General features: G+C 43.0%; 1 non-coding gene across 1 annotated transcript; it reads right to left on the reverse strand.

Annotated features, from left to right (window-relative positions):
• Window positions 1–15,957: 15,957 nt before the first annotated feature.
• Window positions 15,958–16,030, reverse strand: Trnaa-cgc (transfer RNA alanine (anticodon CGC)). Its single transcript has one exon. It is a non-coding gene; the product is annotated as a tRNA-Ala (tRNA).
• Window positions 16,031–17,075: the final 1,045 nt, after the last annotated feature.

The following is a 17,075-nucleotide window of genomic DNA, read 5'->3' on the forward strand; positions in this document are numbered from 1 at the left end:
TGGTCGTATGCGTGTTTGGCGCCGTGCAGGTGAGCGCCACAATCAGGACTGCATACGACCGAGGCACACAGGGCCAACACCCGGCATCATGGTGTGGGGAGCGATCTCCTACACTGGCCGTACACCACTGGTGATCGTCGAGCGGACACTGAATAGTGCACGGTACATCCAAACCGTCATCGAACCCATCGTTCTACCATTCCTAGACCGGCAAGGGAACTTGCTGTTCCAACAGGACAATGCACGTCCGCATGTATCCCGTGCCACCCAACGTGCTCTAGAAGGTGTAAGTCAACTACCCTGGCCAGCAAGACTCCGGATCTGTCCCCCATTGAGCATGTTTGGGACTGGATGAAGTGTCGTCTCACGCGGTCTGCACGTCCAGCACGAACGCTGGTCCAACTGAGGCGCCAGGTGGAAATGGCATGGCAAGCCGTTCCACAGGACTACATCCAGCATCTCTACGATCGTCTCCATGGGAGAATAGCAGCCTGCATTGCTGCGAAAGGTGGATATACACTGTACTAGTGCCGTCATTGTGCATGCTCTGTTGCCTGTGTCTATGTGCCTGTGGTTCTGTCAGTGTGATCATGTGATGTATCTGACCCCAGGAATGTGTCAATAAAGTTTCCCCTTCCTGGGACAATGAATTCACGGTGTTCTTATTTCAATTTCCAGGAGTGTATTTCGTAATTAGATATTTTAGGCTAGAAAATGAAGCCAACTGTGTAAAGTATGTTTTGAAAACGGTTACAAATTTTTGTATAATTCTGGCATCTGATGTCGTTATGAACTCACCTATGAGCATTACCACATAAAGAAAAATTTTCCTTCCTTCAGAAAAAATTCAGGCCTAAAAGGGCTAAAAAGAACTGCTCGGCAAAATGTTCCGAGATGTTCATGAAACACGCCTTGTTTATTTTAAAGCAAGACTAGAAAGTGGGCACGCAAATAACTTCGAAACTAAGTTGCTTAAAATTTTCGAACTTTCGCCAAAACGTTCAAAATTAAAGTCACTTTACAATTCCGATAACAGAACCGATAGGACGTGAAACTTTCTTCATATTATTTTAAAATAAAACTGTCTTGGTTGCTGTTGCACACTGACACAATTTTTCCTTCATCTTCACGAAAATATGTGTGACGCTGTTCTACATTGATCTGAACATTAAGATGGTTTCCGAGCGACCCCTAGAGACACAGAACTGTATCACAAAGCACTACACAAAGCGCGGGAATCGTTTATTTGCAACTGGTTGACGATTTAAGAAACCAATCAGAACAGTTACTGCCCTCATATACTCCCGGTAATCCCTAACTCATCCAACAGAGTTACATACAAAAATTTATGAAAGAAATTCTGGATGTATAAAGTCAAATTTAATATAAAAAACAAAATACTAATTAAAATAAAAGCAGTAACAGCCATCGGTCGCAAAATGAAGTCTTTTTGACCTAGGTTTCAGCCACATCTAAGAGTGCCTTCATCAGAAATAAAACATTTGAACTAGCAACTGATGTTACCGCAGCTCGACATGTGAGAGCACCCCATAGTGGCTTGCCTTCTATATTTTCTATTTTAAATATCTGTCACTAAAGCTTTATCGCTTGATATTTATTTTATACGTGACATGCCAGTTTAAATGTTTAAAACTTTAAAATACTAATTATCTCCTGGAATGAAATACTAATTGATTTAACATTTAGCGTTTCTTCTGGCTGCTTTTATACAAAGGCAATCACACTTGACATACGGCACATGATTCCTGATTGCACAAGAACTTTCCCGTGGTTATATGTTACGTAGTTTTTAACGAAGTAAACCATCCACACATTACGTATGTCCTCCTTACACTGTGTGTCCCTCCATAACACTCACACGGCAGAATATAATCAAATAATGATTTTGGAAGTCATTATTAGCACATCAGCAAGCTACCGTAAGGAAAGCAAAGAAAATTCCATAAAAAATAATTTACATGAACTGATCTTCTGGTTACGATTTCAGTATAAGATCGTAAGTGAATACAATACAAACTTCAGCTCCGTTACTGTAGTACCAGAAAAATTATTATGGTTTCTTGGTAAAACTGTATATCTTTGAAAGTAGTGAAGATACCGAATTGAGATTTTTACAGTACAGTTGTATTATGGATACTAGTCTGTATAGAAAGTATGAAAAAGAGTGCATAAAACTTAATACTTCTTCTTTAGATTCGTAGGGAGTGTGCATAACGAATCGAACGAATACAAGGCCAGCAGTAAAAGCGTCACCTGTGACGAAACAAAAACCAAGGACTGTTCTCCTCCCGGCAACAAGGCAAGACACACTGCAAGATCGCTTACTTCAGGGAAAGGTATAAAGACTATGAATGATTTTCTACCCTGTAAGGTTAACTTCACGACTGTGCCGACAGAAGTCATCCGACCACAAAGTTAAAAGAATATAAATTTATCAAACCATGGAAAACTTCGGAATCTGTAGGAAAGGATAAACGTTACGAGAGAGAGAAAATGGTTCAAATGGCTCTGAGCACTATGGGACTTAACTGCTGTGGTCACCAGTCGGCTAGAACTTACAACTACTTAAACCTAACTAACCTAAGGACATCACACACATCCATGCCCGAGGCAGGATTCGAACCTGCGACCGTAGCGGTCACGCGGTTCCAGACTGTAGCGCCTAGAACCGCTCGGCCACTCCGGCTAGCCGAGAGAGAGAGAGAGAAAGAGAGAGAGTACAATTTTGTCAAGCTTCTTCGTTGTTATTCAGGCTACTCGATAATGAAATTCTTTGTTCAAACAGCATTTTATTTTCTGACTGTAGTATTGTAGAGAGAGACCTGGAGAGAATCTATACAGATGAATACACAGATGCAGATGTAGATGTAGCTCCGTGTTACAACTAATTATCGCTACCAGGTCAAAGGCAAAGCCTACCCTTCCATCGTCCAACCATTACGTATCAATATCGATTACGTAGGTCGTTGGAACAGGGAGATACAATTCCTCGGAGAAACAAGTGCAGCACAGAAAGTCGGCTGTTTTGATGTTTGGCTGTTCGCCCCGTTCCTCGCCCGTACCCACATTATTCACCCCCACTCCCCTGCCCGTGACATAGATGGTATTTCTGGGACCGCGGCGGCTGCCGGCCATAAACAGTCGGTGTCGGGGGTCGGCATGCATCGTCCGCCGCATGCCGCAGAACAACACCATTGTGTCGCGGTGGCCAGCCACTGTGCAGGGCTCCTTGCAGTGCTGTCTCACTTAAGACTATACGTCATCTGACCCACCTGTCTTCATTCCTTGCTCTCATACATTAACATAAAAGAAGAAGAACGGGAGGGGAAAACTTCTCCCAACGGAAGTATTAAAACTAGAACGGAGGACAGTGAGAGAACGGTGTGCAGTGGCCTGGAGAAAGCAGAAAACGGACATGCTACAAAAATAAAGACTGTAGGAAAAAAAAGTAAGCAATATCAGGGTTTAACGACCATTCGACGGCGGAGCACAGGCATTCACTGAACAATGTCGAGGAATCGAACAGATCGTGTTCTTCCCAAACGAACATTCCCGGCATTCGCCTTGGGAGCTTACGAGAAACCAAGGAAAATCTATTTCTGGCTCGAAATTAGAATCTTCTTCCCCTTGAATGCGAGTATGCTGTTTTAAACACATCACCGCCACGTTTAGTTACGTGTAAAATTCGACAAAAAAATGTTTTTAGTGAGTTTAGCTGCAGTTGGCAATCGAAAAGAATCAAAAGTAACAGGTGAACTGTTATTCACTACTGATGCAACGAAACCTACCGATGAACCCTTTCTCGTAGTCCCTGATTCAATATTTTTTGATGTTGGGGTATACAGGGTGGTCCATTGATCATGACCGGGCCAAATATCTCACAAAATAAGCGTCAAACGAGAAAACTACAAAGAACGAAACTTTTCCAGTTTGAAGGGGGAAATCAGATGGCGCTATGGTTGGCCCTCTAGATGGCGCTGCCATAGGTCAAACAGATCTCAACTGCGTTTTTTTTAAAAATAGGAACCCCCATTTTTATTATATATTCGTGTAGTACGTAAAGAAATATGGATGTTTTAGTTGGACCATTTTTTTCGCTTTGTGACTGATTGTGGCGCTGTGATAGTCACAAACATATGTCTCACAATTTTAGACGAACAGTTGGTAACAGGTGGGTTTTTTAAACTAAATGACAGAACGTAGGTACATTTGTACATTTTATTTCGGTTGTTCCAATGTGATACATGTACCTTTGTGAACTTATCATTTCTGAGAACGCATGCTTTTACAGCGTGATTACTTGTAAATACCACATTAATGCAATAAATGCTCAAAATGATGTCCGTCAACCTAAATGCATTTGGCAATACGTGTAACGACATTCCTCTCAACAGCGAGTAGTTCGCCTTCCGTAATGATCGCACATGCCTTGACAATGCGCTGACGCATGTTGTCAGGCGTTGTCGGTTGATGACGATGGCAAATATCCTTCAACTTTCCCCACAGAAAGAAATCCGGGGACGTCAGACCCGGTGAACGTGCGGGCCATGGTATGGTGCTTCGATGACCAATCCACCTGTCATGAAATATACTATTCAATACCGCTGCAACCGCGCGCGAGCTATGTGCCGGACATCCATCATGTTGGAAGTATATCGCCATTCTGTCACGCAGTGAAACATCTTGTAGTAACATCGGTAGAACATTACGTAGGAAATCAGCATACATTGCACCATTTAAATTGCCACCGATAAAATGGGGGCCAATTATCCTTCCTCCCATAATGCCGCACCATACATTAACTCGCCAAGGTCACTGATGTTCCACTTGTCGCAGCCAACGTGGATTTTCCGCTGCCCAATAGTGCATATTATACCTTTTTACGTTACCGCTGTTGGTGAATGACGCTTCGTCGCTAAATAGAACGCGTGCAAACAATCTGTCATCGTCTCGTAATTTCTCTTGTGCCCAGTGGCAGAACTGTACACGACGTTCAAAGTCGTCGCCATGCAATTCCTGATGCATAGAAATACGGTACGGGTACAATCGATGTCGATGTAGCATTCTCAACACCAACGTTTTTGAGATTACCGATTCTCGCGCAATTTGTCTACTACTGATGTGCGGATTAGCCGCGACAGCAGCTAAAACACCTACTTGGCCATCATCATTTATTGCAGGTCGTGTTTGACGTTTCACAAGTGGATGAACACTTCCTGTTTCCGTAACTATCCGGCGAACGGTCCGGACACTTGGATGATGTCGTCCAGGATACCGAGCAGCATACATAGCACACGCCCGTTGGGCATTTTGATCACAATAGCCATACATGAACACGATATCGACCTTTTCCGCAATTGGTAAACGGTCCATTTTAACACGGGTAATGTATCACGAAGCAAATACCGTCCGCACTGGCGTGATACCACGCACTTATATGTTTGTGACTTTTACAGCGCCATCTATCACAAAGCGAAAAAAGTGGTCCAACTAAAACATTCATATTTCTTTACGTACTCCACGAATATGTAAAGAAAATGGGGGTTACTATGTAATAAAACGCATCTGATATCCGTTTGACCTATGGTAGCGCCATCTAGCGGGCCAACCATAGCGCCATCTGTTTTCCCCCTTCAAGCTAGACGAGTTTCGTTTCTTGTAGTTTTTATATATATGTCCATTGATCGTGACCGGGCCAAATATCTCACGAAATAAGCGTCAAACGAAAAAACTGCTAATATATATATATATATATATATATATATAGAGGGTGTTACAAAAAGGTACGGCCAAACTTTCAGGAAACATTCCTCACACACAAATAAAGAAAATATGTTATGTGGACATGTGTCCGGAATCGCTTAATTTCCATGTTAGAGCTCATTTTAGTTTCGTCAGTATGTTCTTCCACCTACGCTCAATGGAGCACGTTATCATGATTTCATCCGGGGTACTCTACCTGTGCTGCTAGAACATGTGCCTTTACAAGTACGACACAACATGTGGTTCATGCACGATGGACCTCCTGCGCATTTCAGTCGAAGTGTTCGTACGCTTCTCAACAACAGATTCGGTGACCGATGGATTGGTAGAGGCGGACCAATTCCATGGCCTCCCCCTCTCCTGACCTCAACCCTCTTGACTTTCATTTATGGGGGCATTTGAAAGCTCTTGTCTACGCTACCCCGGTACCAAATGTAGAGACTCTTCGTGCTCGTATTGTGGACGGCTGTGATACAATACGCCATTCTCCAGGGCTGCATCAGCGCTTCAGGGATTCCATGCGACGGAGGGTGGATGCATGTATCCTCGCTAACGGAGGACATTTTGAACTTTTCCTGTAACAAAGTGTTTGAAGTCACGCTGGTACGTTCTGTTGCTGTGTATTTCCATTCCATGATTAATGTGATTTGAAGAGAGGTAATAAAATGAGCCCTACATGGAAAGTAAGCGTTTCCGGACACATGTCCACATAACATATTTTCTTTCTTTGTGTGTGAGGAATGTTTCCTGAAAGTTTGGCCGTACCTTTTTGTAACACCATATATATATATATATATATATATATATATATATATATATATATATCCTTTTTGTAACACCCTATATATATATATATATATATATATATATATATATATATATATATATATATATATCAAAAAATATTGATTTGAAATTTCGGGAATATATGTATTCAGATAATATATTTAACTGCTTAAAAGATGACAGGTTAATGCAAGCACGAGATAATCCATTGCAATGTGAAATGCTGGTAAATAATTAGTCTGTGTACTGCCCAGAAACTTGAATGCAGGCCTGCAAACGTGCACGCATCGTGCTGTACAGGCGCCGGACGTGAGTTTGTGGGATGGACTTCCACGCCTAACAACGTTAACGTGGTCCGTAGTAGGGTTAATACGATTTTTATCTAATCGTGCGGACCATATTTACGTTTATTAATCTTGGTATCTGGAGGCTGTGGATCACCAAAAGTACAAAATTTTATGCTCCATGCCTGTGGCACTTGGTCGGTCAGAACATCGATGGTTAAGGCTGTTTGGGAATGACGTTGAATTATCGTCCGATGATGTCCCATATATACTCGATTGGAGACAGATCTGGTGGTCTAGTAGGCAAAGGCAACATGTCGACACACTGCAGAGTATGTTGGGTTACATCAGTGATATGTGGGCGAGCGTTATCCTGTTGGAAAACACCCCCTGGAGCGATGTTCAAGAATGGCACCACAACAGGTCGAGTCACCGGACTGACGTACAATTTTGCATACAGGTTGCATGGGATATCCACTCGAATGTTCCTGCTGCCATACGAAATTGAACCTAAGACAATAACTCCAGGTGTAGGTCCAGTGTGTTTAGCATGGACAGGCCGTCAGCTGGCCTCCCTCTAACCAACACACGGCCATCACTGGCACCGAGGCAGAACCAGCTTTAACCAGAAAACACAACAGACCTCTACCCTGCCCTCCAACAAGCTTTCGCCTGACACCACTGAAGTGGTGATTTGGGGTCAGTGGAATGCACGTTACATGGCGTCTGTCTCGGACCTGTCTTCGAAGGAAACAACAATTTTGTAACATTTTATTGTGTCACTGTGGTACCACCTGCTGCTCAAATTGCTGCTTCAGATGCAGTACGATGCGCCACAGCCAAAGGCCGAATACAATGGTCTTCTCTCTCGGTAGTGCCACGTGGCCGCCCGGAGCTACGTTTCTTGCGACATTACATTCTCGTGGCCATCGATGGCAGCATTCATGTACAGTGGCTACATTCCTGCCAAGTCTTTCTACAGCATAACAGAAGCATCTCGTAATCCTATTACACGAGCTCGTTGAATCTCAGTGATAATGTTATCTTTGTCGTCTTCAAGGCATTCTTGACTAACATCAACTCACCACGTCCAATATCAGTGGTAACTAACACTCATGTCCGTTATGGAATGTATTTAAAGCAGGCCTGATTTGAATCCTCATGGTAGCGGTACTAGTGCCACTCTCACGTGAATGGCGTTAAATCTGAATAGACATCATCTTTCAGTAGTAGAAACACGGCTGCCAGCTTTGGCTGATGTCGCACAACTGCTTCTTGGTATTGCTATTATTTTCCGTTTTGAGAGAAGTCATTTTCCTGCGTAGGCTCTTTTAATTTGAAAGTGTTTATTCACCATGTGCTCTTCGTTTCAAAGATAAATATGTGGCGGGAAGAGAACGCTCTTCCAAGGGAAGTAGTTGCTGTTATTGAAGTGGGTTGCTTGCACACAGCAACTATACACGGCCGTCACAGGGCCAAGTTATGTTACCCAACAGTTCGGCAAAATGGTGGCAGCACAGATTAGCGACAATTTACAATAATTTATTAAGATAAACCTTACGAATACTTACCTACAGTACGAAGATGGTGCTTGGCAACAGTTAGTGGTCACTTGCCCTAATCTGTCTAACTCTGGTCCAGTCCTACGTCTGTAGTTTTCAAACCGCCCTGAGATGCATGGCAGAGGATACGTCCCATTACGGTTTCTTCCTGTTCTCTTCACATATGGAACGCTGGAGAAATGATTGTTTGAATGCCTCTGTGCTTGCAGTAATTGAGCTGATGCGCTGCTAGCGCCGGTCTCCATCGATTGTCATCCCGACCGTTGTGAGTCGATTTTCGATGCCTGCTTGCCTTCTTCGCATCTTTGGCGGATGCCTATTTAACTGCGGCGCGCGTGCTCTCCAGGGGATGGCGTTCGGGTATCAGTGACGTGTGGCGCTGGCGAGTAACCGAGTCGGTACGACGAAGGAGCGTGGGCAGTTGCTGCGCGTGTTTCGCCGTTTGAATGCAGATCCGCTGCCGATGGTGATTGGGATTTCCTGGAGATTTGAGGGACAGGTTTTCTTCGCGTCTGTTACATGTTGCTCAAAGTGAACGAACTGAAGTCGTCGAATTGCTTCTTGGTGGGTTCTGTTCACGTTAATTGAATACCCGAGTGCACTGCAAACTATCTTGGCTGTTTCAGTTATCTGTCACTGTACTTGGTCTGGGCGCCTGATATGTTGATAGTATTTAAGGGAACGCACAACAAATAGACATGAAGCCGTACTTGATGCGTAGCTAGAGGTCATGCTAAATAGTACATAAGTCTGTGACCGACTTTCAAGAGCGGGCCGAAATAATTTTCCTATCTCCTGTTCCTGTGTTCTTATTTTACTTCTTTGTTCTAGATCAAATTTTAAGAGCCGTTACTGGGCAAGTGCTCATCTAGGTTAGTCAGACTTGGGTTCATTGGTACTGTGTATAATTAAAGGTTTATTTATACCCAGTTGGGCAGATATGTTTGTCTATCTGATGCGCCAGAATGTTGTCTGCCGCTGATGTGTTTGTGTTTCAGATAATTGGCAGTGGTCGACAAGAGCAAACTCCGATCGAGGTATCACGGTGGAAGAAGGAAATTTAAGGACTCGGATCGGTGTCTGTGGTTACGTTGTTAGTGTCCTGCAATTCCTTCTTTCCGGTGGAGCGTTTTGGTTTTCTGGAAGCTTAATTCTAGCCCAAAGTTGAGTATAGCTCCATTTTACCTTCTCGTCCGTGAATGTCCTCTGTCTGGTATCACCCTTGGGTCTGCTCACGTCCATCACTAATTTTCAATGTGAAAATTGTAATGGTTTCATGTTAAGACTATTTAATATACTATTATTATATTCTGACCATGAAATGTATGTGAACCTTGTACTTGTGACTAATACCAAAGAGGACCTTCGTCGAGTGTATTAATCTGATAATACATTTAATTTGTTAGAATTGATTAAAATCAGTTGTAAGTAGGCTGTTTAGGTTTTTTTATTAGTAACGCCACCTCTGTATGAAAATCACCGGCTGTGCCGTGTGCAGTCTGTGGCTGCTTTGCATTGTTGTAATACTCAACCATTGTAGTGTTAGGCAGCTGGCTGTGAACAGCGCGTAACGTTGCGCAGTTGGAGGTGAGCCGCCAGCAGTGGTGGATGTGGGGAGAGAGATGGCGGAGTTTTGTAATTTGTTATGAACTGCTATATATGATATTAAGGTAAATACATTGTTTGTTCTCTATTAATATCTTTCATTTGCTAACTATCCCTATCAGTAGTTAGTGCCTTCAGTAGTTTGAATCTTTTATTTAGCTGGGAGTAGTGGCGCTCGCTGTATTGCAGTAGCTTGAGCAGCGAAGATTTTTGGTGAGGTAAGTGATTTGTGAGACGTATAGTTTAATGTTAGTCAGGGCCATTCTCTTGTAGAGAATTTTGAAAGTCAGATTGCGTTGCGCTAAAAAATATTGTGTGTCAGGTTAAGCACAGTCGTGAAATATTGTTGAAAGGGGACGTTTCACAGTCCCTGGAAGTAGTTTTAGAATTCGATATGGAAGCCAGTTCCCATGTAAGTCATGAAGCATTGAGTTATGTCAGTTAAGTTTTATTAATGGGGTTTTATGGACATTGTTTTAATTAGTGAAAATTGCTTGAGTAAATTTTGAAAGACCTGTGTCTGTCACATTTAAATGCATTAATGTTCCAATCTGAGTACTGCTACTGGTTCTGTAGGCCAGGCGCCTTTTATTATAATCATGTTACTCTTGGTTTCATTAACAGCATGTGTTTGGAATAAAGAAGTGTTTGGAAACTACAAACTGGTTATGTGTTTAATTTCGATGTGTCGAAAGGAATGAGGCATCAGTAATTATTCTAATCTTATCCTCACGATCCCTATGTTGTAGTATATTCCAAGAGTATTCTTTTAAAGCCAGTTCTTGACACTTTGTTAACAGACATTCTCTGGATAGTTTACGTCTACCACCAAGAGCCTTCCACTTCTGTCTCACTCTCCAACGGATTAAACAACACTGTGAACATTCGTGCTGCCCCTCTGTGTATACGTTCAGTATCCCCTGTCAGCCCTATTTGGTCGGGGTCCCACACACCGGAGCAAAATTCTAGATCCGGTCGCACGAGTGATTTGTAAGCAATTAGACTGATTAAACTTCCCCTAGTATTCTGACAATAAACCGAACTCTACCGCCTGCTTTACGCACTACTGAACCTATGTGATCATTCCATTTCACATGCCTAGAAAGTGTTACACCCAGGTATCTGTCTTAGCTGGCCGAATCCAACAGTTACTCATTGATATTATAGTCATTAGATACTACGTTTTTCCGTTTTTGAAGTGCGCAATTTTACGTTTCTGAACATTTAAGCAAATTGCCAATCTATGCAGCACTTTGAAATCTTATCAAGAGTTGACTGAATATTTATGCTCTTTCTTTCAGGCAGTACTTCATTACAGATAACTGTATCATCTGCAAAACGCCATATTTTGCTATTAATACTATCCCCAAGGTCATTAATATACAAAACGAACAGCAGGGGTCCCAACACACTTCCCTGGGGTACACTCGAAGTTACTTCTGTATCTGACGATCACTCTCCATCCACGATAACACTCTGTGTCCTCCCTACAAAAAACTCCTCAATCCAGTCACAAATTTCACTTTATACCCCATACGATCGTACTTTTGACAATAAGCGTAGGTGCGGTACTGCGTCATACGCTTTTCGGAAATCAAGAAATATTGCATCTACCTGGTCGCCTTGATCCAAAGCTTTCAGTATGTCATGTAAGAAAAGAACGAGTTGGGTTTCACATGATCGATGTTTTCGAAATCCATGCTGGCTGGCATTGAGGAGGTAATTCTGTTAAAGATACTTCATTATGTTTGAGCTCAGAATATGTTCTAAGATTCTACAACAAATCAATGTCAGTTCAGTGACTGTAGTTTTGTGGATCACTTTTAATGCCCGTCTTGTAGATGGGAGTGACCTGTGCCTTTTATCAAGAACTGGGCAAGGTTTTTTGTTTGTGGGATCTACGATTGATTATAATTAGAAGAGCAGCCGCAAATTCAGTATAGAATCTGACAGAGTTTCAATCAGGGCCGGGAGTTTTGTTCAATTTTAACAATTTCAGCTCTTTCTCAACACCTCTGACACTACATGGTTCATTCATCTTTTCAGTGATACGAGGATTGAATTAGGGCTGTTCTCCTGGGTTTTCCTTTGTAAAGGAACATTTCGAAACGTAGTTAAGCATTTCAGCTTTTGCCTTGCTATCTTCAATTTCAGTTCCTGTCTCATTCGCTAGTGTCTAGATACTGAGGTCGGTGCTGCTAACAGCTTTTACGGTCGACCTTGATTTAGTCGTTATTTTGGTTCGATATCTCATTGCAAATCGAATTTCTGATTACTAGAGGAACTCTGGCGCGGTTGGTTTTAAGAGCCCGAACATGATGGCGTCGAGGTGAGAGTGAGACCGGAGAGTGAGTACTTGCTTGTGGAGCGAAGCGGTGTTGCCACAGTGCAGCTAGCCATAACGGGGCTGTGTGTTGTATCCTGTGTGGGCTGGTGGTCGTGTGTGTCGGTTTCTACCAGGCTGAACGAAGTACACAGTGCCTCAGAGTCTGCACCCAGTGCGTGTTACCTTGGCTTATTTCCAAGTGTGGGTCGCGCTTTCGGCAAATGCAGTTGTTTGTTTCCTATTGAAGGCACCGCACCAATGAAACAATTTATTGCCGATAACGTGTGGGGTGCTGTCAATTTTGAATGGGCCTCTTAGTGTGGCTAATGCACGTGGGAATGGAATTACAGCACTAGCTATGAAGGACATAGCGAGAGTTTTATTATTATTGGTAAGTACTTCCCTGGTCTAAATACACTTGTTAAAGTAAATCTGTGTGAAGTTACCAGACATAGATTTCGATTAGCGTTCGCGTAGTAATATAAATGCAAATAGTGCGCTGTGACAAGTAATGTAGGTAATGTTTATTGCTATTTATTATTTGGTAGTTAGTTTTGTTAATTAACACGTCTTGATAAAAGTACTAGAGATTTCAGCAAGTTTTCAAATGGTTCAAATGGCTCTGAGCACTATGGGACTCAACAGCTGTGGTCATCAGTCCCCTAGAACTTAGAACTACTTAAACCTAACTAACCTAAGGACATCACACACATCCATGCCCGAGGCAGGATTCGAACCTGCGACCGTAGCAGTCGCACGGTTCCGGACTGCGCGCCTAGAACCGGGAGACCACGGCGGCCGGCCAGCAAGTTTTAATTCGGAAATTACGCGTCTCTGGTTTTTGGTATAATAAATGAGTTCAGTTAAAATATTGGTTAAACATTTCTTCCAGCACGTCTGCTGCTCCATAAACTTGGAACTGTCTGTTTGGTCCAAAATAAAACTTTGCTTGAATTACTGAACGAGATAGCTACGATCATTTATAGGATGACCAGTTTGGTCCTTCGTGATGATGCCTGTAGCTGAGTCCTGATACTGACTCGAGGTACTGTTCATGCTGTGTTGGTGCTGTTGTGGTATTGGCTTGAGTTGAGCTGCGTCTGCTTACGTCTGAGATTCACACTTGGATGTTCACTTGGGTATTACTTTTGCAACGAATGGCGGCAGCTTAAAGTAGACTTCGCATTGTGTACTCTCTTGTGGACGCTTGTTTGTTCGCGGCCTCTCAGTACATGCACTTCGGCACTCTTCTACGTATGGTTGTGTTCCGTATCTTCTGGAAGACACAGCATGGATGAAACGGCGTCTTTAACAAGGGTTTGGCAGAACTATAGTACACACCTCTGCGAAAATTACGGACGAGCTAAATACAGTAACAACTACTCGGTGGAAGCGGCAGCATGTAGCCAGAGGTCTCTCAGTGCTGCACAGAAAGTTGGACGTTGTGGAGTCAACGTGATTGTCGAGCCAAATTGGGCTGACCCCGTAACAAGAAGCAGTTGAACGAACGGGAAAAGACCGTGTAAGTCAGCGAGCAGTTGATGTGCGTTGTGGCGGCGTTCTACATTCCATCGTAGCCCAGTGACAACATTTGGAAGACTTCACACGGAGTACAGTCATTGGAAAACTTGAAGAAGGGTGAAGTGTGAAGAGTGTAGCCCTGAAGTTTGATACTTTCACAGCATTGCTTCACGCACAAGGGGAGCGTTTCGAATCAAAGGGGCTGCTGCTCGAAGGAAAGGAGACGGTCGACCATAGTCAACTACAGCAGCGGATGACCGCTACATCTGCAACAATAAAGAAGAGACCCATATCAAAAAGCGAGTGCAATTGCAACCACATCTAAAGGACTGCAAGGCACTCATTCTCACGCTCTATAGTGACACTAGTGACACGTCGACTCCATGGAGTGGTCTCGTTGCCAAGAAACCTTTATATTATGTTCTGTTGACAGGCGCTCATTGGCGACACCGTTCATGGTGCCAAAAACACATGTACTGGATCAACGAGAAGTGGGGTCGCATGCTCTTGTCGACTGAGAGTGGATTCAGTCAGTAGTTATTATCAACGTATCCTCATATGGCGCGAGATGGTAACACATAATGGACCCAGGATTAATGTCGAAAATAATGTTTCAGGTGTTCCAGGTGCTAAGGTGTTGGGAGCAATAATGTTGCAAGGTCGTACTGACGTGCATATCTTTGACCACTCACCACTCGATGTTATGGTGACATGGCACTCCTTCCCGACGTGCGCCCTTTCAATGGTGTTTTCGGCCCTGATTTCACTTTAAGGAAGCGCAGGTGAAAGAGCTCTTCTACCGAGAGGATATTCGGCGAATGGATTGGCCTCTCCATTGCCGTGACTTAAATCCCACCGAGCGCTTGTGTAACGCGTTGGGGGGCGTATTTCAGCGTGTCCGCATGTATCAACGACCATTCAACAGTTGGTAACTGGTGTAGGATTGAGAAGCGGTACTACGCACCAACTTTGCCGCCAGAATGGGAGCCCATTGCAGAACATGCATTGCTATATATGGCGATCACACACCCTAATTAAAAACAAAAAAAAAACGTCTTATCTCTCGTAATGTCCACCGTACCATGACAAATCGCTGTAAGTTCCATGTGATTATTCAAAATATAAGTATCATTTCTGTTCGCTTTTCAGTCCAGCGTAGTTGTGGACGCAACTATCCACGACGTCAGATCCAGATTTCAGAACAAAGAATGAGACTCATGTGGGTTTTGTCACTGTGCCAGAATACATGTTAAAATACGTTAGCGTAATTATTTAAAATAAAAATAAACAAGTTGTGTTGAAACATGTGATGCTGGTGCCAAACAATTGTTTCACTCTATCATTAATTATTCGTCGGTCATGCGACAGACTTTTCCGGGTTTCTCAGTTAATTCAAACAATAATGTCTAAACGGGTGATAGCCTACACTTGAATGCAGAGATCGAGCCATCCCTCTGTAAAGCAAATCTCATTAACTCCGAATGTCAATGGAATATTGGGTGCTTCGTAAAGAGCTGGTGTGACTTCACCTCGTCTACAGGCCATAGGGTTTTTGACCCAACCACTGCAGGAAATATTGGAAAGAAATAAACTAAGACAATGCGAAAAAGAGGTGCTTGAGTTGCAGGTTAGACGCCGTCTTCCGAGAAAAGACAGTGCAGCTGTTGCTCTCATTGGCTAGCGCACAAAACTCATGAATTGTTAATACTTTGCCAGCCTGTAAAAAGTAAGAGATTGGCCAGCTTTTCGAAAAAGAAAGCAACTTTTATTGCGATGTTTCCCATTGGGCGACGGTTAAACAAATTTATGATTAGCAGGGTTTTGTGACGAATTGAGAGTGGATAATAGAAACTTTCGTTTGGGCTTTTGAAAAAGGGAGTGTCAGGACAATTGATAAAGACACTTCGCTTTGGGAGGAGGAGGAGGAGATTAGTGTTTAACGTCCCGTCGACAACGAGGTCATTAGAGACGGAGCGCAAGCTCGGGTGAGGGAAGAATGGGGAAGGAAATCGGCCGTGCCCTTTCAAAGGAACCATCCTGGCATTTGCCTGAAGCGATTTAGGGAAATCACGGAAAACCTAAATCAGGATGGCCGGAGACGGGATTGAACCGTCGTCCTCCCGAATGCGAGTCCAGTGTGCTAACCACTGCACCACCTCGCTCGGTATTTCGCTTTGGGGTTTTAGGCAAAAAGTAGCGAGATGACTGACAGAAGCTTGTAAGAGGTATGCGCTGCCTGCGATATGCAAGGTATAAGAGAATCGCTGACCAGAGAGCAGTGTTGACTGAGTAGGAACTGTGTAGCTGTAGCAGTAAGTTGTTGCTAGTCGCTAGTCTGCGCTTGTCTGCAGTCTGCTCTGGTCGGGAATCTGGAGGCGGAGTATTATTGTATAAGGTAAAGAAGCAGCGTCGCGCATATCTAGTATTGTATGTGAACTGGCGTCCAAATGTTTTAAAAATGCCCTAATAATAATTTTTGTAATATAAAGTAATTTTTTTTAAAGCATCCATTTCAATGTAAAGAATTTATCCAATCCATGATCATTCCTTTCACGAATCACAAATGTATAGGCCAGCATTGCACGGAGCTGTGCCGAAAAATTTTTAGGTAAGAGCAGATGTATTCGCCGTTTTTGTTGAGGTAAGATTTTTGTTTTTTTATTCAGAATGATCTTACAGGGCCATGACGCAGCACTGCTGTCGTTCTAAAATTTACCAGGTTACTGAATTTATTTTTTTATTTCGGGGTTTAGGAATTTTTCTGTTTCGAACTTACATTAAATGAGAAAAGAATTTTGTGGGTACATTAAATGTGAATGCATTTCTGCACGGAGATTATAAATGGGAACCAATTTTGTTCTGAGGTCACACAAAAATTAGAATCATTAACCAAATATTTATTTAAATACAAAAACATTTTGTGGGGAGGTTCAAGCTACAATTTCACTCAGCTCTTATCTTTTACACGAAGAAGTATCGGGACAGTGGAGAGAGGTACATTCAGAGGTTGCAGTCTGCAGACGAGGCTCACATTCATAATATAAAATTCAGACACGAATGGCAAGGCGGCGTATGCGGTCCACGTCCCAGCGAGGAGGAAATATTGAAAGATCTTGCTGCCAAGCAAAGGGGAAATGAGAACAGCTAGAAATGCGCATGCGCGTTTTTATAATTTAATGGCATCTTGTTTAAGAATTGCATTGAGTA

The sequence above is a fragment of the Schistocerca nitens genome, chromosome 6 (genome assembly GCF_023898315.1).
Source record: "Schistocerca nitens isolate TAMUIC-IGC-003100 chromosome 6, iqSchNite1.1, whole genome shotgun sequence".
Classification (NCBI taxonomy): Eukaryota; Metazoa; Arthropoda; class Insecta; order Orthoptera; family Acrididae; genus Schistocerca; species Schistocerca nitens.